The sequence below is a fragment of the Micrasema longulum genome, unplaced genomic scaffold, assembly GCF_059751315.1.
Source record: "Micrasema longulum isolate JH-2025_06_02 unplaced genomic scaffold, ASM5975131v1 h1tg001774l, whole genome shotgun sequence".
In the NCBI taxonomy this organism is placed as follows: Eukaryota; Metazoa; Arthropoda; class Insecta; order Trichoptera; family Brachycentridae; genus Micrasema; species Micrasema longulum.
Window position 1 is genome coordinate 276239 of NW_028278949.1, and position 26519 is coordinate 302757.

The 26519-nt window shown below is 31.1% G+C and overlaps 2 long non-coding RNA genes and 1 pseudogene across 2 annotated transcripts; 2 read left to right on the forward strand and 1 right to left on the reverse strand.

Annotated features, from left to right (window-relative positions):
* Positions 1–739: 739 nt before the first annotated feature.
* On the forward strand, positions 740–1910 carry LOC148274039 (uncharacterized; annotated as a pseudogene).
* An 18214-nt stretch (positions 1911–20124) lies between these two features.
* LOC148274040 (uncharacterized) lies at positions 20125–21001 on the forward strand. The gene is made up of 2 exons (XR_015824389.1): positions 20125–20360; positions 20690–21001. It is a non-coding gene; the product is annotated as an uncharacterized LOC148274040 (long non-coding RNA).
* Positions 21002–21457: 456 nt separating this feature from the next.
* Positions 21458–24933, reverse strand: LOC148274041 (uncharacterized). The gene is made up of 4 exons (XR_015824388.1): positions 23917–24933; positions 23746–23790; positions 23275–23328; positions 21458–23171 (listed from the first exon to the last, which is right to left on the reverse strand). It is a non-coding gene; the product is annotated as an uncharacterized LOC148274041 (long non-coding RNA).
* Between the last annotated feature and the right edge of the window lie 1586 nt (positions 24934–26519).

Consider the following 26519-nt stretch of genomic DNA (forward strand, 5'->3'; position numbering starts at 1 on the left):
GTCACGGGAGTTTGCTGCGACCGTTCTCTTGTTACTTCATTCCGCACAAAGTCAAACCACCGCACATCCAAGATTCTTCTGAGACACCTATTCTCAAAACTCAGTATTTTGCTGTTTTGGGCCTAGTGAGGTGCCACGATTCGCATCCGTAGAGGAGAATAGGTTTTATGTAGGCGTTACATAGGCGACAGAACACTTACAGGATTGCAATAATAAAATTCAATGATTATAATCACAAACCCACCCTAAGTTTTATGATGAAGTGATGAATTATAAATTAAATAAATATTGTTGTACGAAATAAAAATAAAATAAAAGGTCATTGAAGAATAAAATTGAGTCAATAATATAATTTAATACAAATGTCGTTTACTCGTTCTTACACTAAAGGTTACAGTTATTTAATTATTTATGAAACCACATGTAAAATAAGTCTATAGCACTCTATTTAGTTTCCTATCTATGGTAGTAAAATGATCTGTGGAAGAATGACAATGACAGACGAGTGTACAAATGAAATCGTTTCTATATTATAAGTAAAGGAATTTGTGAAATAATAGCTTTAAATCTTGTTTCTCTTTTCAGGTAAGACTTATAATTACCTTTAAACGTACTTGATGTATTAGTGAAATAGGTTGAGCATTGTTTAATAAAAAAATATTTTTTTCAGAGCAACTCAATTTAGTGTTTGTTTCGCAAAACCTTAATTAAAACAACACTTCAACAGCTGTTAACAACAATGGAAAAGTTAAGATTTGAATTTACGATGAACGCAGGTGAAGATCCAAAATCAAATATAATCTGCAGAACCTCAATTACGGATGCCGATAAACATACCTTTTTTATCCTGGAAAATCTTCAACCGGCAAAACTACACGAGGCAGTTATAAACAATCAAGCTTTATAAAAAATCAACGATACACTTCAAAAGACAAGTATGGATCTCAGTGACATCGGAGACAAGTGATATGTACATAGATCAAGATGGAAATATGCAGTTTAAAGGATATTTGCTGAAAGAAGTTTCACAGGAGACACAACAACAGGCTCCTACTGCAAGAATCTCGGAAGAAGTTTTTAATAGAATTTTGGAAAGTTTTGCTAAAGCGAAGAAGGATACACCTAAACATAATAATATAAGGAAGATGGCGGAAAATTTGCTTTAAAATTCAACAATTAAACGTCGAATGTGTCTTAATTTGTGGCTATTTTTGAAGCAGAATGTGTGCGTTTGGGAGTAGATGAAGATATTAATACAATTGATGTCTTAGAATGTTTTTGGATAATTCATGTCTGGACTGGTACAGTTCGATGCTCATAAAACATACAGTAAACTCTGCATGGTCAACGTGGATTTTTCTTTGTGAAACATATGCGGACATTCCACTCGTCGATGCGTTTTGTGGCTGCAAGACTTTTTGTGATCTTGGCTTTCATATTTTATCAAAATTAACTTCAACTGTAAATGGGTCTAGATTTTTAACCGCCCATGCGCTCTGTAGCTACAAGATGTAAGGTAATCTAGCGCTTGTATAGTTATAAAAATTATATTAATGGGGATGGGGTACTAGAATTACAACCGCCAATGCGCTCTGTAGCTGCAAAGCGTGTTGGGATGCTTATTATACAGCGCCCTAGAAGTGATTTTCACAAAAATGTCGCTATTTAAATTTTCCTAAATAAATAAAGGTTGGTCGCCGGTCAGGTATGCAATTTCATTCAAATTTAGATAGGGCTCATTGCTTGAATACGCTTTAAAAAAAGAAAGAATATTATTGGAGATAAATAAATCAAAGGATAAACCCACCTTAATTGATTTAATCCCCACCATAATTTTTTATCATATTTCTAGGGAATTTTGGAAAAATCTCTTCTGGAGACAAGCATACCTACTATATAACAAGATTTGAGCCTATTTCAAGTGAAGTGAACAAACTGATATTTCAAAGATGAAGTAAACTCATCGCTTATATTACATTTTTGTAATCAGTATAGAAGTATAATCCAAATGCCTTTTTTGCTGGTTCTTGATCACAAAAATCCATGTTAATGAAAAATATAAAAATAGGTAAGTAATTAAAATTAGAGAAAAAACATTGAACACAAAAGTTTGACTGTTTTGTCAGTTGGTTCACTTTACCTGCAATGGGCTGATTTGTTCATGGACGTGTTACACATTTTTACTTTTAATAATAATATACAAAACATACCAAAAAAATAATATATAATATATCTGGTCTTAATCGGCATTTTACCTAAAATTCCACCAGGATAAAAGCCGATCAAGAAAGTAGAATTAAGTATTTCTCAACACCAGTTAGTAACTACTGCTCTATTCTCACACAGCAGTTCCATACGAATATATTATAACTCCGAGAAAATGTACTTAGGTCGTCGGGAAAACGTGTCTGGAAAATAATAACGTGAGTTCAAGATGAGACGACTGAACTTTACGGGCGGGAGGTGGTTCCATCATATTACACGGAAAATCGATAGCTTTCTAATTTGAATTTGAAAGAAATTATCAAAGTTTTATCTCGCGGGAGTGGAAGGAATTACCGCCATTTGTTCAGTGTCTCGTGAATGAAACTGACGGATGACATAATATATTTATTGGTAGTTTTATAGGCGCTTTTTTACATCAAAGAAGATAAGACAAACTTTATGATAACTAGGTTAAGCGAGTTGAAGACTGATTTACGACAAAATAACTTTTTTTAAATTTCGCTTCTTTTTTCATTTATTTATACTAACGTTTACAACATACACGATGTGCTTATGTGTACATAAAAATATTATTATTTATATCATATTAAAAACATCAAATTATACATTTATAAAAGTTGTTTTGACAATCTAACTAGGGTTATTTACCCCGTTCTAAGCCAGTCAAAAAAATAATATAAAAAACAGTAATCAATATAAAAAGGTATTCGACGTAGTAAAAAACATAATAAAATACCATAGTTCAAAAAACATAGTAAAAATGTAATAAAAAATAAAGTTTAAAAACGTATTTAAAAACCCAGTAAAATACGTAGTAAAAAGAAAACACCTTGTAAGAAACATAGTAAAAAACATATTTTAAAACCAAGTGAATACGCAGTGAAAAATAAAATACAAAGCAAGAAACATAGTAAAAGACAAAGCAAAAAAATCATTAAATATACCGATACGTATGGCAAAAAGCATAGTAAAAAGAAAAATAAAAAAAAAACATAGTAAAAAATTTGATAAATAAAAAAAATGTGTATACATAGTAAAACATAGTAAAAACAGAGTAAAAAGTCATGAGGATCTTCAAAAATCAAAAAAGAACTAAAAATATATCAATATGTATGTAGGATTCGTATTTTTTTAAAAAGATTTATACATTTGGAGAGGGTTGTAGTCATGTGGTTAGTGACGCGGACTCACGGATCAAATGTCTTAGTTTCGCATCCCGCTCTACCACAACTTGGTTCCCATTTTCTAATAGTGAGTTCTTTAAAACTCATTGAAAATGCCCCCCAAAAATTTTAATATTTGGGTACATCATGAGAACGCGAGTATTTTTTTTAATAAAAAAAACGCTGTCTGCGGCCATGAATAAATAAATACATGAAGTTCTCAATACACAAATTTATCTTATATTTAAATAAATGGATTACAGTAATAGACCGTCTTAACTAGGCCAAGAAATCCAGTTTTAAGACAGCCGAAAAATAAATTATTTTACTGGCCAAAAACACAATTTGATTTTTAGAAAAAAAGTGGTTATATAATAAAAATGAATATGAACTTTTAAAATCAATCGACAAAAAAGAATAATTTAAATGAACATACTTTTTAAATTCCAGTATTTTTTTTGGTATAAATAAACGAAGTGACCTTTGAGTACTTTTGTAATGCTTTGCAAAAAACGACCTCTGTTTAGCTGATCTCATAAAACCGTTGCAATCTATCATTACTTTAAGAAAAGCAATAAACTTAGAAAATCACCCATGTTGATAGCTGAACCAAATTACGACTCCCCGCGGGGTTAATATTACTCTATTTTTTAAAGTTTACGATAGATTTAATAGATAATAAATATGCAACGTCATCGCTTAAAACTTTATTGGAATAAGTAACTGAGGTCAAAAGATAAAGGTAAACTTAAAGGTGAACACTGTATAGGTATACCAGCGACGTGCGTTCCATACAATAAAGGCAAATAAGCATTGCCTATCCACTAATTTCTTGTCCGTTATAGGGGGGCGAGTACAATCGGAAGACCATACCTTCACTATGACGGTATACGTAGATTGATTATCTCGAGCGATTACGAAGATACACTATCTTATTTATTTATTTTTATTTTTATTTATTTATTATGGATAACTTATATAGCGCCATTTTCGTAATAAAATACCTCAAGGGCGCTTTACATGGTGATTCTATTGTTAAGTTAATTTAATTGAAGCTTTTAAATTTGTAATTTAATTAAAATAATTTATTTTGTTGTCACGTGCTACGGATTTATTCAAATGATTTAGAGAACAAGTGGGTTTTAAGTTTTTTCCGAAACATCACTTCACTTTCACAGCCTCGCACCTCTGCTGGGAGAGCATTCCATGCCATAGGGCCTGCGACCGCAAATGCGCGTTCACCAAATTTAGTGCGCTGTTTGCGTAGAGGTATAATAACTTTTCCTCCCTCCTCGACCCTATATCGACCCAGTCTCATATAGGTAAAATTTACCAGATAGCATAATCCGTGAGGCGAAACATATGGCCGAGGGTGTATATTTTTTAAATTCTGTAATGTCCTTCCGGTAAAACAACTTTGTGACTAAAAATTTATTGTAGATCACTTCGTTGATCCGGAATATAAAAAAAGAGTTTCCCACACTCACAACACTAGATTAAAAACTAAGGGCTCCCTGGTCGTTCCTCGAATTACAAATTACTTCGGAGAGCGAACATTAAATTGCGTTAGTCCAAAGTTGTTCAATGATCTCCCACAAACCATCATTAACATGAAAGGTCTTCAAATGAAAAAAAAGGACTGAAGAAATATCTTCTAAATACTTTATGGTGCCTGTTAATAAATACATTTGTAAAAAATAAATAAAATAAACCTGTCATAAAAAAAAGAATGTGAGCACGCGCCGTTAGGTGCAATATGAACATTTGAGAAATGTGGCACATTATCTACCAATTCACTTTTATAATCGACGGCAATATCTCCTATAAACACGTATCGACATCTCGGTAGATCTCGGTCATACCGAGGTAGATAGAGATAGTACAAAAGTTAAGTATACCTTCTCGATGCATAGCGATGACGACAGGTTAGTAATCGCCGCCCTGCGGTGCTGTTTTGTATGTAAATACGCGATATAAAAGCTTTTTCTACGGCCGCGAGAGCGTTTGGAATATCGCCCTTGGTTTAAATTATAAAAATCAACTGAGATGTCTTTGATAGGCTTTGTAACTTTACAACGTAGTTTATGTTAAATAATGTTCTAATAGAGTCTGTAAGATGTCCCTTAAAATTAAATAAATTAATTAATCCTTACGTCTTTTACTATGTTTTTTTACAACGTATTTAACTTTTTTTTTAGTATGTCGTTAAATGTTTTTTACTATTATTTTTTACCGTCTTTTACTTCGACTTTTACTATTTCTTTTTTAAATGTGTATTTTACTTGTTTTTTACTCTGTATTACTATGTTTTTTACTATGTTTTTGTAATATTACAAAAACTAGTTTTTAACTATTTTTTTTTCAGCTTTTACCATGTTCTTGAGCGACGAATTTTAGCATCTTCTTTACTCATTTGTTACTATGTTTTTTAACTATATTTTCACTACGTTTACTACCCTTTTCTAAAAATATTGTTTTTAATTTATTTTTTCTATGTATTGATTCCTGTTTTTATATGTGGACTGTCTTAGAGCGGGGTAAATAACCCTAGTTAGACAGTCAAAGCAACTTTGTATAAATCTATAAATTAATAATTAAATGTAGGTATATGATATAGGATAATAAATTTCATCATTCAGTAACTCAGTACTACGTAAGTACCATCTTTACTTGTTACCTCGTGTATATTATCTCTAACGATAGTCTTTTTTTTATATTTTAGTAATTAATTATTTATTCATATCGTGAAATTGCAAGCGGTCGTCGATAACTCTTACTGGGTACAATTAATGACTGTTTTTGCTTGCAGCGCGCTATAGTGATCTCGAGGCGAATCTAGCGGAATATTTTTTGCCTTTGATATACAAAAAACGACCTTGTTGAATTCAAGTTTGCTTACTGCTTGATAAGCATATATATATTTTTATCGTCATCATCATCTCCCGATCAGCACCCAGTAGTGCATAGGGCACTGCATTGGTACTCCTATTGCGGCTAAATATTGTTTGAATTAAAGATTAAGGACAGCATGTTGATATAGGCAGCATGTTTAGAATAAAATATTTTGTACCAATAAAAACATTAAGACTTATTTATCAATCATTAGCGGAATCGATTATTAGGTACGGTATTACCAGTTGGGGCCTTTCTTGTAAAATAAACATTAAAAATTTAATCTTTACAAAACTGGCTCTTTAATTAATTAACAGATCAGCTAGAATTGATAAGGAAGAGGTACCCGAATATTTTAAAAAGCAAGGGTGCCTGTCCGTAAATGCTATTCTATGGCTCTTATTTGTTACTAGATACCGATTTGATAGTAACTACCAGAAGAGGCATTTACATTCACATAATACAAGGCTAGCACAACGTAAAGGCTTGTCAGTACCGAGGTTTGTAAATGTATGGCCAAAGAACACTTCATTATACAATTCCTAAAATTTTCAATAAGATTCCTAAGCAGATCTTTAAAAAAATGTTGACAAAAATTTTAAGAAAAAAATAATTTAATTGCTAATATGTAACAAGGCTTTATGTTAACAGTAATCTATTTAAATTTTTGTAAATAAATTTTGCGTAGAAAATACGTATGCTTTTAGTTCTTGATAATGTTTATATTAATTTTTAAATTTACATAATTTCTATGAAGTTTTTCTTTGTAAAGGAAAAATAAGAAACCTGCTGACAAGCCGGTTTCGCAGTTTATTGGGTTTCATTATTTTTCAATTTATATTTTCTGATCATGTTTACCTTCTTAAATAAAAATAAATACAAAATATATATTTATTTATTTTGTGAGTGTATTTGTTCACCAGTGATGCAATTATGAATCTTTTCTATCCCCTAGAGAGTAATTAATTTAAGGATATTTTTCTTTCAATCAGAATCTTTCTTATTTTTCTGTAACCTTAAAATCACTCTCATCTTTTTCTTATTTCTCAAAATTCAACCAATTTGTTCGTTCATCCAGCTCCATAAATCACTAACTAATTTCATAGTTCCACAATACAGTCAAAAATAATCGTGCGGTTAGCGATGTGAAATTCAGACAGCTGACTACCAGATTAAAGTTAAGCCTGCATTAAAAGAAATACATAATACCGCCTAATTACGAAACCGGTTTAGGAGCGTATCTTGGTGACTACGCTTGTTTTGTCTATGGATAATGTAATCGGAACACGTAGTTTGGAGTTCAGTACACTTTTGTTATTGCTGGCGAGGAAGTGGGCAGTTAACAACTTAATTGGCATACGTTTTAATGTTTCATGATTGATGAACAAGATGTTAAAAAAAGTATTTGCTAATTGACGGACAAAGTTCAATTTAAAAAGATTTTACAAGAGAATGGTATTCACAATAAAGAGAAAGAAAGGACAAAGGATATAATTTTTTTTGCAAATGTCAAACTCGGCTCTTCTCACCAACAGGGGTGCACTTTATACGTGAATGCTATTTTCAAAAATGTATTTAACGTCAGTTAATATTATTTTAGTATTACCAAATATCCAGTAAAAAGAAATAAATTATAAGGAATCGTAAGGAAAGAATCTGATTGAGATCTATAAAAAGCGAATGTTGTTTGTAAACACTCAAAAACAAACTTTTTTTGAAACACAATAAAACAACATTCTTGCATTTTTTTGTATAAATATGCATTCTCGTCGAATGCAACCCTGGTAGGTCGATGAAAAAACGATTTATGCTTCTAACTTTTTTTTTACAAATTCCATTGAAAATTTCAATATCTACGAACACGCGCAGCACAAAGATTCACATTTCGCTGAAAACCGCACGTAAATCGGTTTAGCCGTTTAGGAGAATATCAGTAACATCACACGTACAGAAAAATTATATATATCGTCAGTAACCTGTATAATAAGATATACAGGTTACTGAAGAAGACACTTTGAATTTTCATACAAATATACACATTTTCTTACATAAAAACGATGTTACTTTATACCGTCTTGCAATGTACCATGAAGATAGCATTCATAATCGCGGTGCTGGTTACGGACATGTTTTTTAGTTTTCAAAAAATTAAGAAAAAAAAACATTTAGCATAGTAATCACGTACTAAAAAATAATTTTATGGCTGCAATCTGTATCATGTTTCTCTGTCACATTGGTAAAATAAATTATAAAAACATATGCGAACATTTTTTTTATTAATTCGTATTATAAATTCGGGTTCGGCGATACGTTGCGACAGGGTATGAATGCATAACGTTTTGTCGGTTTTTTGTCGCAAGAGTGCAAAACGACGCGACGATACAGAGAAGTATTATGTAACCCTGTAATATATGTCAAACATAAGTAAAACATTAATATTCAATTACTAGTGTCTTCACGCTATTACCTAAATAGCGTCATCACGACTTTATGTAATCGAAGCATGTCAAATCTTAAAAGGTTTGCATACGCCATAAATTACGGATTTGGGTAATGAAGAAAAATGAGAACCTAAAGATTCCTTTAGGATAAACGAGAACAAAAGTACGCTGAATGCTGACGAAATGCGATATCTCAGGCGAAACGTAAGTAATGCTTTTTTTTAAAATAAATGAGTTGCATTATTCTTTCACCTTGCTTGTAATGTACAAGGTCTATATTTACTTCAAAGGGATAGTTATTTATTTGTTTACTTCAAAAAAATAAATTAATTTAACAAATAATTTATTCTATTGAATTTACTGCAATGAAAAACTTTGTTTGGTTATTTAGTTGATATATTATGTAAGGATCGGGTGGGAGGTTTCGACTGTGGCCTGTTTCAGGAGCCTCTCCGCATTTGCTCTAGTGACGAGGAAACCACAGAAAACTCGTCAGGAGAAGGCGGACTGTTGTAATTCGTCAACAGATCTTTCGATCCACTTAGAGAGTGTTCGCCATTTGGTGTCCTGCTATCATTGATACCTTTTATTGCCTTTACTATACCTGTCATGTATAATGTTATCTCTCCTGAGAAGTCCTAATCATTAATTATTACATGAACATTACTACGGGACCAACTACTGCTTTACAAAATTATGACAGGAATAGTTGACTGTACAGAACTACTTTGTTTAATAACAATACATGTGCCAGCCAGGATTTGTAGACGGTACCGCCTGTTTCATGTACCAATAAGTAAAACATCGTATGTTAAAAACGCTTTTTTTCGTAGGACTTTTTCAGTGTACAATACAAAATTTAAAAATATAGATTACACAAACATCACTCTGTCAGATTTGAAATTTACACTAAAAATGCATTATGTAACTTAGTAGACATTATAATATTAAATATGTACATCTCCCTTCCTCTCCTTTTCCTCTCTTTAAGCATTCTTGTCCTAATTCCGCCCAATTTACAGTAACTTAATGTTCTTAAAATAAATATTTAAAAAATCTTTGATTATTAAAAAATATTTACGAGTACATGAAAAGAACATTTTTATATGAATAAATTATATATATTTTTTTGATATGTAATATATTTTCTTTACTAGCTTTGTATACTATGTGGAAATCTGTTATTAGTTCTGAGTTTATACACTATATCTGTTTGTTTACTATAAATATATATGTAGAACTGTTGATTTCCCAAATATAATAAATAAATAAATAAACATCGTGTAAATCCTCATTTAGACTTCTGCATCGCGCCTCCAGTTGCATTCTCTGCAGACTAAAAAAGGGGCAATGCATCAATAGATGGGAGACATCTTGGAGAGTAACATCATCGCATGGGCAAGTGTTGATCTCAGATATCTTGAATCTGTGAAAATACTTCACATTCGCCTGAGAAATCACATTTCGCCGGTATTCCGCCTATTTTCATCCTTGTTTCTCAAATGAGGATCTTCCGCCCTACGGGAAATTGGATAAAAAAATATTTTTTTATGCGTGGTAAAATATTAGAACATTAAATTGTAGGGCAAAGTTTCTTGAAAATGTACGAAAAAATAATAAAAACGAACTACTTAGAACGACGTCACTAATTCATATGAAGCAACCGATGAAAAGAGAGTTGTGAACGATTTATTGACTTATTTTACAGAAACAAACAGTCGACAGTGATATAATAACATAAAAAAGATACGGCTTAAGGACAGACCAGCGAAGTTTCTAAATAAAAATCATACATACTAAATTGTGGTACAAGAGGGTGTGTTTATGTGTATTTGTATGAGAGTAAGTGTATAGGTGTGTTTGTGTGTATGTGGGAGTAAAGCTAGGGTTTCCTAGGACAGCGGTGCCCGTATTTTAACGGCCGTAGTGAACGGTGATGCAGTGGACAGCCGTCGTAAAGGTGATTAGAGAGTGGTTTCCTAGGAAAACGGTGTTAAATGGTGTTGATAACACCGTTTTTCTAGAAAACCACACTCTAGTCACCTTTACGACGGCTGTCCACTGCATCACCGTTCACTACGGCCGTTAAAATACGGGCACCGCTGTCCTAGGAAACCCTAGCTTAAGTGTTCAGATGTGTGGAAGTGTGACCATAATTAAATAGCAAGTTGGATCGTATCGCAGCCAGAAAGAATCAGTCTTAATTTATTTTTAAATAAATTAAGGCGCGTGTTAAATATATCAATAGATGAAAAAAAGCATTATAGTTAGAGCAAGAACGATAGAGGAAAGAGTATTGTGCGTAGTTAGTGCTACAGACTGGCAGATGGAATAAATACTTATTTCTTGTCACGCAAAAGGGGACATTAAGATTAATTTTGGAGATTAGGTTAAAATAGTCTAATTTATTATCTTATAATTTATATGAATAGCATAATTCAGATATAGTGCGTCTATTTTCAGGGGTAAAAATCCATTTTGTTTAGCAGATTAGCTGTAAGTGCAAAGCGTTTTATTGTTTTTATAATCTAGGTATTTTAAAAAATTTCGTTGAACATTTCCGATTTACTTACCGTCAACGGACCGATCGGCAGAACTGACCGATAAGAAGCGGAAGAGAACTTGAGACGTATTTCAGAAACACAAAACTCTCGTATCATTGGTTGATTTATATAAACTAGTGACATCGTTCGAAGTAGTTCGGTTATTTGAAATATATTTTAATATTTTTTTCGTAAAGTTGCAAGCAACTTTGCCGTATAATTTAATGCTTTAATTTTTACCGCGCGTAAGAAAATATTTTTTTGTATCCAATTTTCCGTAAAGCTGAAATTACTTATTTGCCGCCTAGCTATACAAGAGCCTGTTTTAACGCTAACAAATTGTGGGTTTACTGGTTACAAAATTGATGTATCACAAAGAAGAAAACTTATATTAAGCATTAAAAAAAAAGATTAATTTTACATTTTGGTTCTCTGCGTAACCTGGAGTAAGTTATAAACCTTTTTGTAGTCCTGTGCAGCAATCCACTTGGTATCATATCGACCTCCAGCACATTGAAAGTGTTCATGGCTTTCAGAGAACTTTCCAGCTGACTGACATATTATAAGATTTTGTTTCGTCAGCATGACGATATTGGTCAAGACGAAATCCGGTAGCCGGTGAGTATTAGAAGTGATGAAAACAAAGATACCAGGCGCGAGCGGTGAATATTATCAGTAGGGAAGCTGACAAAAAATAATCATGTCTTTACTTTTAATAGGCATGATAGTGCATAGGTATAGGTGAATATTTTAATAAAATTTATCATAAATATAGCCAGAATCACTTTTATAAAGTGCGCGAAAACTCAAGAAGTTCTTTAATTTTGGTCAAATTTCGCTATTTAAATATTTATGCTATATATTATTAGAGTAGTTTTTTCTTTGCTTTACAAGAGTTGGATGCTTTTATCTCCACAAGTCTCGTAGAGCAATATGACAACGCTATGAACCTTAATGCGCGTGCGCGGAAATTCGATCACTTGTAATAGGAATGGACTCAAAATGAAGAATAGTATCCAGATTCCAGCGAATCTAACGAATACTGTCAAGGCCAAGGTACCTTGGTATTCAGTGCGTTGATATAGAAATCACGAAATATGATAATTTTAGGAATATTTGAACATTTTCTTTTCATATTTTTAATAATAAACTACGTATTATTATTTTCAAATAGTCAAGGGATGCGCCGCATGGGCGGGAACGCGTCCTGGAAGGAAACGTGTTTTAAATAAAATCACGTAGTTTTATTAAATAATGAAAGAATGTTATATTCCTAAAATTTAGCTTGATTAAAATGACAGCTGTCAAACTCATTTCAATAGTGATGAGAAATTACTGATTACTGATCATGTACCGATCAAATCGATTTTATCAGTTTTTTCATGCAAACATGAAACTCTGTTTCCGGAAATTGATATAAAAACGCAAAAATAAGCCTATTATCGTGTGTTGAATACAATTATACACAAAAAAAAAGACATTTATACTTTTTTCATGAACAACATCATATGAATTAATTTTTTGATTCAATCAATTTACATTGATTAATTTGTTGTAACCTTGTAAAAACTTCGTTAATAATTAGGTTTATTTTAGTTTTAAAGCTAATTTTATATATTTATGATTATTTATGCTTCAAGCATTGTATTAAAAAAAAAACACGCCAGATACGAATGATATGTCGTGTTTCAATATAAATAACTCCTTAGACGTAACTACAAAGTTATGTCGTCACTTTTTCGGACAAATGTCTTTTTTATCAAGCTATATTTTAAGGACTATAGGTTAAAGCGCTCGATGGTCTCAAAGACAAATTAAAAAATAAACAAAAAAATTAATACTTTGAATCAAAAATTGTGACTTGTATGTATATGTTTATATTGCCGCCTCCGCCATATATCAAACTAATATCAACAATCTTTCGAGCTGGACATGCATATTATGATCGATACAATATATTATGTTTAAAGTATAGGCTTTGTAATACGCCCTTGAGCTGTATAGCAATATATTACCAAAATTGAGCTATCTGTAATAACCAACTATAGGCATAGCTATTCGACAATCTATAATGGCATTAATATCTGTAAGCCAGAAGTAAACAACAGTATCTCCAAAAACCTAAGTTTTCGGGAGAGACAAATTAGTTTTCTAAAATACAAAATTTTTAAAAGAATTGTTTAATTATTAAACAGTATGTACACAGATATTGACAATTTTAGTATATAAGTGTAGGACACTCACGTACACACTTAACACAATATTTTTAATTATGTTAAATATAACAAATGTAAAATATAACAAATGTAAAAGAAAATAGTGAAAAAAAAGAAAAATATATTAATAAATTATTTTTTTTACAGAAACTAACAGTCGACAATGATATAATAACACAAAAAAGATACGGTTTTAAGACAGACCAGCGAAGTTTCTAAATAAAAATCATTCATATTAAATTGTGGTACAACAAAAGGGTGTGTTTATGTGTATTTGTATAAGAGTAAGTGTAGAGGTGTGTATTTAAGTGAGAGTAAGTGTTCAGGTGTGTGGAAGTGTGAGCATCATTAAATAGCAAGTTGGATCGTATCGCAGCCAGAAAGAATCAGTCTTAATTTATTTTTAAATAAATTAAGGGGCGTGTTAAATATATCAATAGATGAAAAAAGGCATTATAGTTAGAGCAAGAACGATAGAGGAAAGAGTATTGTGCGTAGTTAGTGCTACAGACTGGCAGATGGAATAAATACTTATTTCTTGTCACGCAAAAGGGGACATTAAGATTAATTTTGGAGATTAGGTTAAAAAGGCTAATTTATTATTTTATAATTTATATGAATAGCATAATTCAGATATAGTGCGTCTATTTTCAGGGGTAAAAATCCATTTTGTTTAGCAGATTAGCTGTAAGTGCAAAGCGTTTTATTGTTTTTATAATCTAGGTATTTAAAAAATTTTCGTTGAAGTGTGATCATCATTAAATAGCAAGTGGGATCGTAGCGCAGCTAGAAAGAATGAGTCTTGATTTATTATTAATTTATATAAATTAAGGGCATTGTAATTAGAGCAAAAAAAAAAGCATCATAGTTAGAGCAAGAACGAGAGAGGAAAGAGTGTTAAGCATAGTTACGAATCGTAGCGTATCTTGGTATGTTTTTTGTCACATGAAGGTAAGATGATCAGTCTTACGCTTCAGGTACCAGTCCAGGGCCTATGAAATATTCTAGTGTTAAAACACACTTTTAAATAAATATTTCAAATCAACCATGTCGGAAATCGAACCAGAGGCCTCGTGCATGGTAAGCAAAGGCGCTGACCATTACACTACGAGGCCGACAAAAATGTGTTCTTAATACTTTTTTTTTTCTTCTTTTTTATAAAAAATTTTAATGCTAAAAATGCACAAGCATTTGTTTGCCCCTAAGTATATTTATGGTATGACATCAAATTTTGTATGGAAAAAAAACTAATAAATCTAACGAATTTTTTATCCAAGAAACACTCTTAGTAATCAATAAAAAATAAGTGTTATTTATCAATCATAAAAATGTTTTTTGTAAGGATAATGTGGTTTAATATTTTTTAAATAATAAAATGTTAAAAGGGTTTCCATACATTGGCGTTATTATTATTTGTGAAAATAGTGAATAATCTAATATACACAACAGTTGGAATGTTTTTTACTTTGGCAAATGATAAATAATGCAACAATGTTTGAGTATGTCCAAATGCTTGCAGACTGGCTGGATTTCCTCCCTAGGGAGTTGTTCTTATTTAAATTTATTTCAACAGAGAGGAAAAACATTTTTGAGATGAAGAATATGGAAGTCTAGGCATTTACAGGGCTTATGACCGGTCATTGGCTGGTATAAGTGGCCACTTTAAATAATGTGTAACATTCACCATTCTGCCCATATTTGAACGTCCACTTTTCCTCAACTCTAACCATCTGTTGACTTATGTTTTGTGTAAGTTATGTTTGTTATGTTACTATAGTTTTAAGAAAATGTTTTTGTATATTTGGATACATTTATTTATGTAAATTGTTTGTTAACATATTTTTTTTAATAAAAAAAACCAGAGGCATTGAGGGGATCCTGGGGGGTGGGGACGACGTGTTGGCCTCTGTCCATACGTCCTCCCCCCTCCTTAATCTGCATAGAGTTTGTATTCCTTAGGAATATTTATAAAAACTTTCCTCTATGCGCAGCTGACAGAGAGTCCCTCAGGACTCTATAACAGCTGCGGGTGGATGGTGGGCTTAAGGGTCTCCCCTCAATGTTGACTTTTGTGAAGTAAAAGAGCTGAAACCTTTATCACGTGGGATGAGATTCATCCCTGTAAATGCCTAGACTTCCATATTCCCCTTCTCAAAAATGTTTTCCCTTTCTGTTGAAATAAATTTAAATAAACACAAATAATGCATTCATTCGTGTTTTTATAACACAAAAAATAATTAAACTATGTATATGACCAGATTTAATGATTTTAATGACAGCTAGATTTTTATGTCATTTTGACATCATGAAATTTTCAGAAGGTGATTATTACAGTTTTTTTGTATGAAAACGACCTGTTTTGAGCAGATAATAAAATTAACCTTCCTGGATTCGATCACACAAATATTTCATTTTTTCAAAATTGTTTACTGGATGCTTTCTGCGTTACTACGTTCAATTGGTTTTAATTTTCATGAATTCATGTATTTTTTCGTAAATACTATGTAAATACGGTGACGGTAAAAGTGATAAAAGTATTTGCATGTTGGAGTAGTGAGTGTCCTGACGAAGAGACCGGTACGTCTCAAAACCGGTAGACATAAAAAGTCGGTAAGTGGTTTAATACCAATATATACTAACATTCATTAAAATGTTTGACCACAGAGTTAATGCTTTGAACATAAACGAAATTCTAAGTTAGTTCAAGTCCTGATGCCGAAGAAGTAACCTCAAAACCGGTCGACGTATAGCTCTAAGGTTAAAGTGGTTTTTACAAAAAAACAAGTGTTAAATGAACCCCGAGACCTTTTGCATGGTAGGCAAACGCGCTGACCATTACACCGCGAGGCTGACATGGTTGAAACGAAATATTTATTTGAAAGGGTGTTATCACACCCTAAGATATTGAAAGGAGGGCGAGTGCCGGGAACAGGGTGAACGGTGCACTAAAATCTACTTTGGCAAACAAATGTTTATCGCAGGAGGCTAAACTAGCAGTTCACAACGGAGTTCTAGTTCCAACTCTAATGTATGGGAGCGAAGTATGGAATTGGAAAAATAATGATGAAAGTAGGTTGAATGCTGTCGAAATGCGATCCCTCAGGCGAATGCGTGGTTAAACGATGTATGATAGGTGCACAAATGTCGAGATCCGTGAAGTGTGTAAGGCTGAGACATGCATTATTGACGGAATCAAGAAAGGGGTGCTGCGTTGGTTTGGACATGTAGAGCGAATGGACAGCGATTGAACGACTAAAAGGATCTACGATGCAAATGTTGATGGATGCAGAAAACGAGGAAGACCGAGAAAGACATGGCACGATCAAGTCCATCAAATACTTGAAGATGGACATGTCGAAAGTAGGAATAATCGGCGTGCGTGCATAAGAAGATGTATGAATGTAGAGGAAGCGAGGTCTGTATGCCAAGATAGTGTTATGGCGTTCTATCCTCTCTGCCTACCCCTACGGGGAAACGGCGTGATGGTTTGTTGTTGTTGTTGTTTTATCACACCAGAATATTTCATAGTCCCTGGACTGGTACCTAAAGCGTAAGACTAATCAACTCACCTTCATGTAACAAAAATAACCCAGATACGCTAGATTGGTGTACCAAACAGTACCCTATGCACCAATTAATGCGGAAAGAGAGTGGTGATTATGAAGTGTAAAATGTCATACCATAAAGTAAAAAATGATTTTTTACTTTGTAAAATATCTGTTGTTTACTATAAATATTTATTTTTTATTTTTTATTAATAAATTTCATAAAGAGTTCATGTTTTTGTAAAATGCTAAACATATCTACTTTTACACATCTAGTAAATGTTATCACTGTTACTCTCCAAAAAGAGACTAACTCTTGTGCTTGGAGAGTGACTTACACTGTTCTAGATGTTTATGTATAAGTAGTACACGAGTACACGAGAAAGAAAAATAAAAACATAGGATATATAAAGAAAAAAATATAGATGGAGAACTGTCGGTTTCCCAAACAAAATAAAACGAAATAAAGTAAGTACTTAATATATTTTTTTTCTTTTCCAATATTATTATAATGTAAAAGCAAGATCTTGTGTATAAAGTCAGCGAGAAAATTTCTTTAAACACATTTGCAGATTATAAATTAATGCACTTCAAATTAATCAGTTATATTGGCGACTTGTAATAATAAATTCATTTAATGACATCCGGTAAAACTAAGAATGGATAATTAATATTTATAAATTTATATCTAATTATGTGTTGATTAAAAATGTAGGATAGTAATTATTTATCACAGTGATATACTAAGTATCCACATAGACGCAGCAAAGGTCATCAATAAATGTCAATGTATTTACTACATAAGTACTTATTTATAATGATAAATTTAACAGTGGAGATGTTTGTTAGTTAAATTTCAGTCAAGTTGTCGAAGCGTGGCCATTGGTGAATACAGGATTACAATTATTTAAAAATAGTGTATTGAAAACTTTTGAATAAAACTCCCGTTGATCCCTTGTTCCCTTACATCACTTCACATTACATACAATAATATTGTTATTTTCAATAGAATTTCTCTACTGAAATTTGTATTACTGCTAAAATTGCTTTAATGAAATTTTATCAACTTTCTTTGGTTTAAAATCTTCTTCTTATATTGCTTTTTCAGATTTCAAAGATTACTTGCATTACCTGTTATTTTTTCTTTTTTCTCTGCTGCATTGGCATGTTTTTATACTTTTAAACTACTTTTAATTACTTATATTGTATATGTGTATAAAATCAAAATATTGCTGCTCTTACGACAGTGTGTCATTATTTTTGAAGATGTTTTTTAAATTTACTTAAAATTATTGTCTTATATTTCATTTAAAGATTCTTCTCATCGTTTCTTTGAATCTCTTAAAATATGTATGTGTATATTTATGTTTTTCCTTTTTGAAAATGTTTTTTTTTTTTACATCTGAGCATATTTTTCATTCATTCTTTATTTTAATTCTTACTTTTTGATTACTTTTACAAAAAAAATTTTCTTCATTTTTAATATTATTTCCTTTTGTAAAAACTAACTTCAAACTTTTAAATAACTTTTTTACTTTGATTTAAATTTAACAACTTCCATTTATGTTTTTTTCCTTCTCTTTTTTGTACTTTCATTGATAACCTCACATATATTTATTATATAATATGGAAACTTTACTGGTCCATTAGAGTTAAGTCTAACTGTGTAAAATATAAAACTATGTAACCGTACTGTATGTTTCCTGAACGAAAGAAAATAAAAATAAAATTGCAATATTTTGAATATTCGCAGACAAAATATTGTATTTCACCACTTAAGAGAGTTATTAAGATTAACATATTACAACAAAATATTAAAAATCAATTTAGAGAAGGAAATATGGTGTATGTTACGCAGTGTGAAAATGGCCACTCAAATCAACCAATGATAGGTCATAAACCCTATAAATGCCTAGACATCCATATTCCCTTCTCTAAAATGTTCTCCATCTCTGTTGTAATTTGTTAATCAATCTATTAAATTGTTATTATAAGAGCACACATAAGAATTAGTTTATGTGTGCCCTACTTCAAAATTCAAAATAAAATAAATAAATAAAAATAATATATGTACCAAAGGATTTCGTTTTTCTAATCTTTAATTTTTAGAATTTATTCAATAAATTAAAATAATAATGATAGTTTGATTTAAGTACCAAGTTAGTATGTTTTAATGTACTTATACATTTTCAGGATAAACGTTTCCTTAAGTATAGTAACGTAAATCAAAAGTGACGGTTTAAAAAAAAAACGGGTATAAGAATGGATATGTTTTTATACTACCGTGTCTTTTGTTTGCTGTTAATTTAAAATTTATTTTGTTTTTATTAATTTCTTTTCAGACATACATTTTTATAATTGTTTATATTATTAATTAAGCCTTCTAAGGCCATTTCCGGAGTCAGATTCAATACGTTACAAAACAAATTTCTCAATAACATTTTTTAAATAAACATTTGATAAAATAAATCATAAACGTACAAACACATTTTCTAACATGGTTCTTTACGACTAACAGAAAATGAAATTTTTGGATAACAAGAATGCAAATGTTTTTTTTTCTAAAGATGTCAATTCTTTAAATCGTTTTCTGGCAAAGAGTAGGCATTAAACTAAGATACAACAGCCGTGAGAAAAACATCATCTCTAGTAATAAAAACCGTGTTTTATAGGTAAAAATTTACGTAAATGCTTACAGTAGCAATAAGAATCAAAAGGTTCGTGGTTTTATGGGCGTTGAGAGCAGAGATCACGGGTTTGAATTTTTGATGAGGTAGAGAACCGGATATATTGTACTGAAAACTGCGTTAGTGTATGAGAAACATATCTCAACATAAACGGAGAACGGGAGTCGTGAAAACTTTATTTGCAAACTAAAAATAATCATTAAGGCTGTAGTCGGTAAGTTGAATCGTACGGTTTGCCGCCGAATGCGTAAAATATACCGCTTCAAGACAAAGCAATCAAAAAAAATATCCTGTTACATTGTATGTTCGTCAATTTTTACGTACTCTTCATACTTTGTTTGACAAAATGAGAAAGACAGAGATAGATAGAGTTTTTGCGTGATTATTTAATAGGTAAAATCTATAAATAGCACTCCTGACTAGCGTACTGCAGAGATAATGTAGAATTGTACAACTATCGGATAATCTGTGACATATGTTGATTTCTGGCTTCTGGGTAATTATGGATATTTGTATTTTCGAAGTTGACAGATAACACTGTTATGTTTTAATGAAAATGCACCATGTCACTAAAGTGAATGCCAAAAAAATAATGCACTTCATAATATTGTTTTCAAGAGAAAAATTATTTGATCTCATCAAATTACGTAAGTAAAAACATTTTTTGACAGTATGACATTTTATAATATTTTTCCTTTAAACTGATAAGTTTTTTTGAATTTGCACTTGATCATGTATTTCGTAATAAAATTGGAAAAATATGGTAGATAAATTCTAAAAAATTAACAACATATAATGAGAAAAGACTCGGCCAAATACCTAAAAATATTTTTATAGGTTAAGAATGTATTGTGTATATTATTTTAATTGATTTTATTTTCTTAGTTACTATTTAAGTTCAAAACCATGATAACTATCAATTAAGGTAAGCATTGCATTTAATCTACGTAAAATTTATAAATACATTTCATTCCAGGTGCAACAGACAAAAGAATAATGCAAAAGAATAAAGTCAAAAGGGTGCCTACCAACTTTTACACTAAAAACCTATAAAAGCACATTTAATCACCTATCTAAGAGTTGTGTATCAAGTTCTATATAGTAAAGCATGTATTCCACTCAGAAAATACTAAAAGGATGTCTACATAATCTTACATGAAAAAAACTAAAACGGTAATTCAAGCATTTTAAGAGTTTTGTGCATATAGTGGAAACCTTGTATTGACAAAATACTGTAAGCGATTATTTTAATATGCATTGAGAAAATATAAATATGCTAAATTACTTACATAATAGTTTTATTTCTATTTTTACACCTATGTGAGAGTGACGTAAAATATTTTAAAAATATATACAAGTGTTTTAAATCTTTTCGAAGTAAATAGAATTTTGGATAGATCATCATCCCTATCACCTATTGGTGCATAAGGCATTGCATTTGAAAACAAAATACAGCGTATTTAATAATATATAACATGAAGGTAAGATGATCAATCCTGCAGTCCCGTGCCAGTCCAAGGAGAATTAAATATTGCAACGTAAAAACACATAAAAAAAATATTTCACTTAACCCTGCCAGGAATTGATCGTGGGACCGCTTGTAAGTAAAAATAAACAAATTGTGGAGGAAAATTTCATTTTTATTGAAAAAATACTAAAGTGCAAATGGTTCAAAAATATATATTATTGGGAAGAACCAGTAAAGAATCCCAATATTTTTGATAACAATAGATCGCTAGTTATTTTATAAAAAATACATTGTGAAAAAGAACTAAGAATATATTTCATGTTACAATGGTCTTGATTTAGGGGGGACAGGTTCAATCAAAGTTGTGTATCTGGAAACAGAAATTAAAAAAATAATAAAAGCAACATCTACATAAATTTAAAAAAAAAAAACCATCATAGTTGAAAGAGGGCGGAATTTCTAAGCTGATTTAGGTAAATATTTTTCTGAAACTGGTGAGTATAATTTAACTTTTACTGGTTGATGGGATGTTTTCGTTAAACAGCTTTTTTTAACAATTTATGACTTTATTGGGGGCAACTTTTTTGTTTTCGATAGCCTCGAGAACATTTGGTGGATCTCTGATAGGCATGGATCGTGTAACTCGGGGGTCAACAAGCTCTGGAAGCAAACAGTTTAAATAAAAAGATTTTAATTTTATGTTGGGCTCCGGTCCACACTCCAAAAAGACATATATTTTTTTTAGTAATATGCAACTGTCCTTGAACTTGGTAATACCAATCGTGATTCTGATTTACATAATACTCGGTATGGTTTCTATTTCTTTTCCAAAACTTAATTTTACCACTGTCGATGGCGGTTTCAACAGTCATAGTCATATTAGAAGCAGACGATGGACATTTTATTTCTATAATGATACCGCCATGATCCGTACTAATGTTATCTGGTGTGGCGCCTAGAAAACAATATTCACTATCAATAAACAGCCCACACTTCTGAAATTTGATATTTTCTTGAAGACTTAATTGGTTTAATGCGGTCAGTTCATAATCCTGACCATATTTAATAGAAAAAATATTACTTAGCGATTTACTATATGGCATACTTTTAACTAACCCTGAACAACTAATTCCTATTCTTCTTTTACAAACTTTACCAAACCATGACGCAGTGAGTAAATTTCTACACTTTTCTAACCATTCCCCACTATCTGATTGTAAAACCGTTCTTCTTTCTATCAAATTTCTTTCAGAATGATCGCCGATTCCATACCACTTGAAGATCCTGAGTAATTTTTAAAACATTCATGTTTTGGTGCCTCAATATTCTTATTAGTTGCTCTGGCACAAATCACACAGTATTTATTATAAACACCCATATATAGAACTTTCCCCGTACGAAACCCTACTATAGAAGCTGCGCCCGAGTTAGACGAGTAGTTGGTTTTGTATGATCTCTTAGACCAACACCCGTCAGCCACAACAGTTATCATTGGTATACCATTTTCATCAATTTCACCATTCGCAGTAGGCAGTTGTCCCTCTTCTTTCGTTGCCTCCTCCATAACTTTTAGTTTCGCAGTATCCCACCATTCACACACTTTCTTATTGATCTTCAAATACTTCTATTTACTCATGCAAGGAATTCCAACAGCAGCAGTCAACTCTTGCAAACCACTATATCCAGAACCGATACTCGATATTCCAGACACAAACGATTCATTTAAACTCATTTCATTCGATCTGTCCTTGCAACAATTTACAGAAAAACATAATCCACACATATTACATTTTAAATTTAATATAGAATTAAAGCCATGCAACTTTTCATCCACAATCACCATATTCGTTCCTTTGCAATCAAACATGGAAGAATGAGAAAATATTTCCTGGATTTTAGTGAAAAATTCCTGGATGTCCACAACTCTCCTGCCTTCCAACTTAAAGGGGTGTAATAGCTGTGCTAGCAGTTCTGGAACTAGCTGTTGCGCCTGAAATAATACAGATTAATTAATAATCATAATCCAATTTAGATCTCATTAGCTATTTTAATGTAAATACTTAAAATATTCCTACTTCGATATGAATACTAACCTGACAACCGTCATCTTCTAGAATATCAGTTGAAAGATATTTCGCTGGAACACCCTAAAACATTTCAATTTGCATATTACCCAAAAGGCAAATATAACCCTACTTATTGATAGTCAATATTTAGAAAATAAGGGTTATAATAATTATTATTTGTACTTTTTTATTGTGAATGCAGACAATTGGTAGAATTCTTTGTACTTTATTACTTAATTAATTATTGTACTTTATTTTTTTAAATATATAAGAGCGTATACTGTGACGCGTTTCGTCTTGTTAGGACATTTTCAAACGACGGAATGCGTCACAATATAAACTCTGGTCTTTTTAAACAAATAAAGTAAAATAAAAATCCAATAAACGTGTTTTATTTAGGGATACATTACCAAATTCAAACTTATTTCTACATTTAGTATTGTTTTGTAAAATGTTGTAGGAATTTTATTTATCTAAGTAAATAAGACAATAACTTACAGTGTATTCTCCACAGGCCTTAGTTAATTTGAGCTTTTTTGAATCCTAAAATAAGCAAATAATAAACTGTTACATTTATTTGTAATGGTGATACAATGATTTATGTAAATCAAATGTCTGTCCTTTGTATTCTTCATTTTAATACTAATAAATTAATCAAATCCAACTTACATTGCATTTCTCCTTTGGAAATTGGGATTGATTTAGTTTTCGTTTGGTTTTTTCGTTGGTTTTTTCGGCATTGTTATGATAAAATCGGTCACTAAATATTCCAAATTTATGGATTAAAGTATCACTCGTCTTTGATTTCTATAATAAAGTAATTCTGATTGATAGAAAATATTATTAGTCTGAGCCACAGACTACAGATATCTTATAGATACAGGCCGGCTAAGCAAAACGTCAAACCATCACAATGAAGTTGGCTGCGTTCGCGACATTGTAATAATTATATGGCTGTTTAGTGTACACTTTGTACATAGTACCTACCGAGTGCTGGTATGTCCTAGATAAATGTGCAATTTGACCGTTTTTGTGTACGAGTAAAATGACGCCGTTAATTGTTATTTGAATATGACGTGAAATTACATTTTTGAATGATTTATCAAATTCGAACAAACTATTCATTCAAAAAATAACTTGGTTTTGATCCTGGTTTAAATTGTGTTAGAAGGAACACAAAAAATGTATGTTTCGAACTAAACTTTGTTTTGAAAAAGGCATTAAAATTTTGAGCACAGAAAACACGTCCGTCTGCGGCCGCTCTGAGGGCCGATCTGAATGTAATAAAAACCCAAATAAGACATTGTTTAAAATTGAATATTACAACTAGAATTATCGTATTGAAAAAAAATAAAAAAATACAGTTCTATAAAAAAAGGTTTTAACTAAACTATTTCAATATTTTAAAATTTTTTATGGTATTACTGATTGCATAATTTTACGTAGAAATAAAGGAAAAATTTATGTGATTTAAAATGCTTATATTTCTTTTCAAAAACAAAAAAATAAGATTCTGCCGCGGCCATCTCCTTTTTAAATTTATTATCTTCAAATCATTATTAAAAATTTAAGTTCAATACTTAGTCTTTATTGAGATCCCAGATTAATAAGCTTAGTCTAAATTTTGAAATTGCGTAATCTGCCGGTCTGAAAGTAATTATATATAAATAAAAAAATAAATAAAAAAAAAATACAGTTCTATAAAAAAAGGATTTAACTAAACTATTTCAATATTTTTAAATTTTTTATGGTATTACTGATTGCATAATTTACGTAGAAATAAAGGAAAATTTTACAAAAATTTATGTGCTTTAAAATGCTTATATTTCTTTTCAAAAACAAAAAAATAAAATTCTGCCGCGGCCATCTCCTTTTTAAATTTATTATCTTTAAATCATTTTAAGAAAAATCAGTTCAATACTTAGTCTTTATTGAGATCCCAGATTAATAAGCTTAGTCTAAATTTGAAATGGCGTAATCTGCCGGTCTAAAAGTAATTATATTTTAGTTATATGAAACTTTGAAGTACATTTTTTGATAGAAATACCTATAAAAAGTATTGTTTTTATCTCATACATAATTTTTAATTTTTTTTATTGCGCGATTTTTGACAAACATTCGTTTTAAAATGGCAAAATCGTATGATTTCCTAATTTTGCGTTCGTTTTACCAGACTACAGCCTTAAAAGACCAAGGGTTAAAATATCTGTAACGTCCATACATAAAAAGTAAATGAATAAATACCTTGTATAAAACACTCAAGTTTGTTAGTGAAAATTCGTGGTGGAATTTGTTAGTAATTTATTGAAGTAATAAATCCTTAATCTTTTTGTATGAATTCATTTAATTTTATTCAACGGCGTGGCGCTAGCGAGAACCCGTCGCTGGCTATTCCAAATGTGTGAATTTACATCACTCGTCTTTTATTTCTATGATAAATTAATTACTTGCCATAAAATTAATAATAATTCATTTTTTATAATTTTTTTTAGTAAAAGATTGCAATGATGTTTAAATTAATCTGCAGGCTTTTTCCGTCACGATTTCTAATCGTCACAGACAAATTTGCGTGATTTGCTTACAATAAAATAAATATAACAACTTTGTTTTAAGCCACTTATTTTTTATTTTTTCTACCGACCAGTTTCAAAGCTTCTTTATCAAGGTATATTTTACTAGTGAATTTAATCCTATTTTATTATATCAATATTGTGCTTCGTATGGAACTAACAAATCAAGTCTCTTTATCTTGTAAGGGTGGAGCGCGTAATTGGAGATGGATACGCTCAAAACTAGACGCTCCGTATTAATTTTCTAATTCACTAATTTTATATAGATTCCCGGGTAAACATGTATACTTATACGAGTATATGCAATAAATTTATAAAATATATCAATAATATGTGATGTTAGCTTAGGGAATAACTATGGATGGCTTCAGCCAGACGATAGAATTAGATTCAGGATACGGCACTTCCTGATGTAAGGAGTACCGCTTTACCCGCCGTTAAACTACTGGGAGTCTTCCTTAATTCTGACCTTTCTCTTGACGCTCAAATTGATAATTTGAGCGTCAAGAGTGATAATTACCAGCTGATACAGATTAAATTCATACGCAAAAATTTGCCAGTTGATGCCGCCAGTCAATTAATAAATGCGTTTGTAGTGTCTAGACTCTAGAGTCGATTATTGTAATGGTATCTACGCAGGTCTACCAATGAATAAAATGACTCGCCTACAGTCTGTATTGAATGCCGCAGCTAGACCTATTT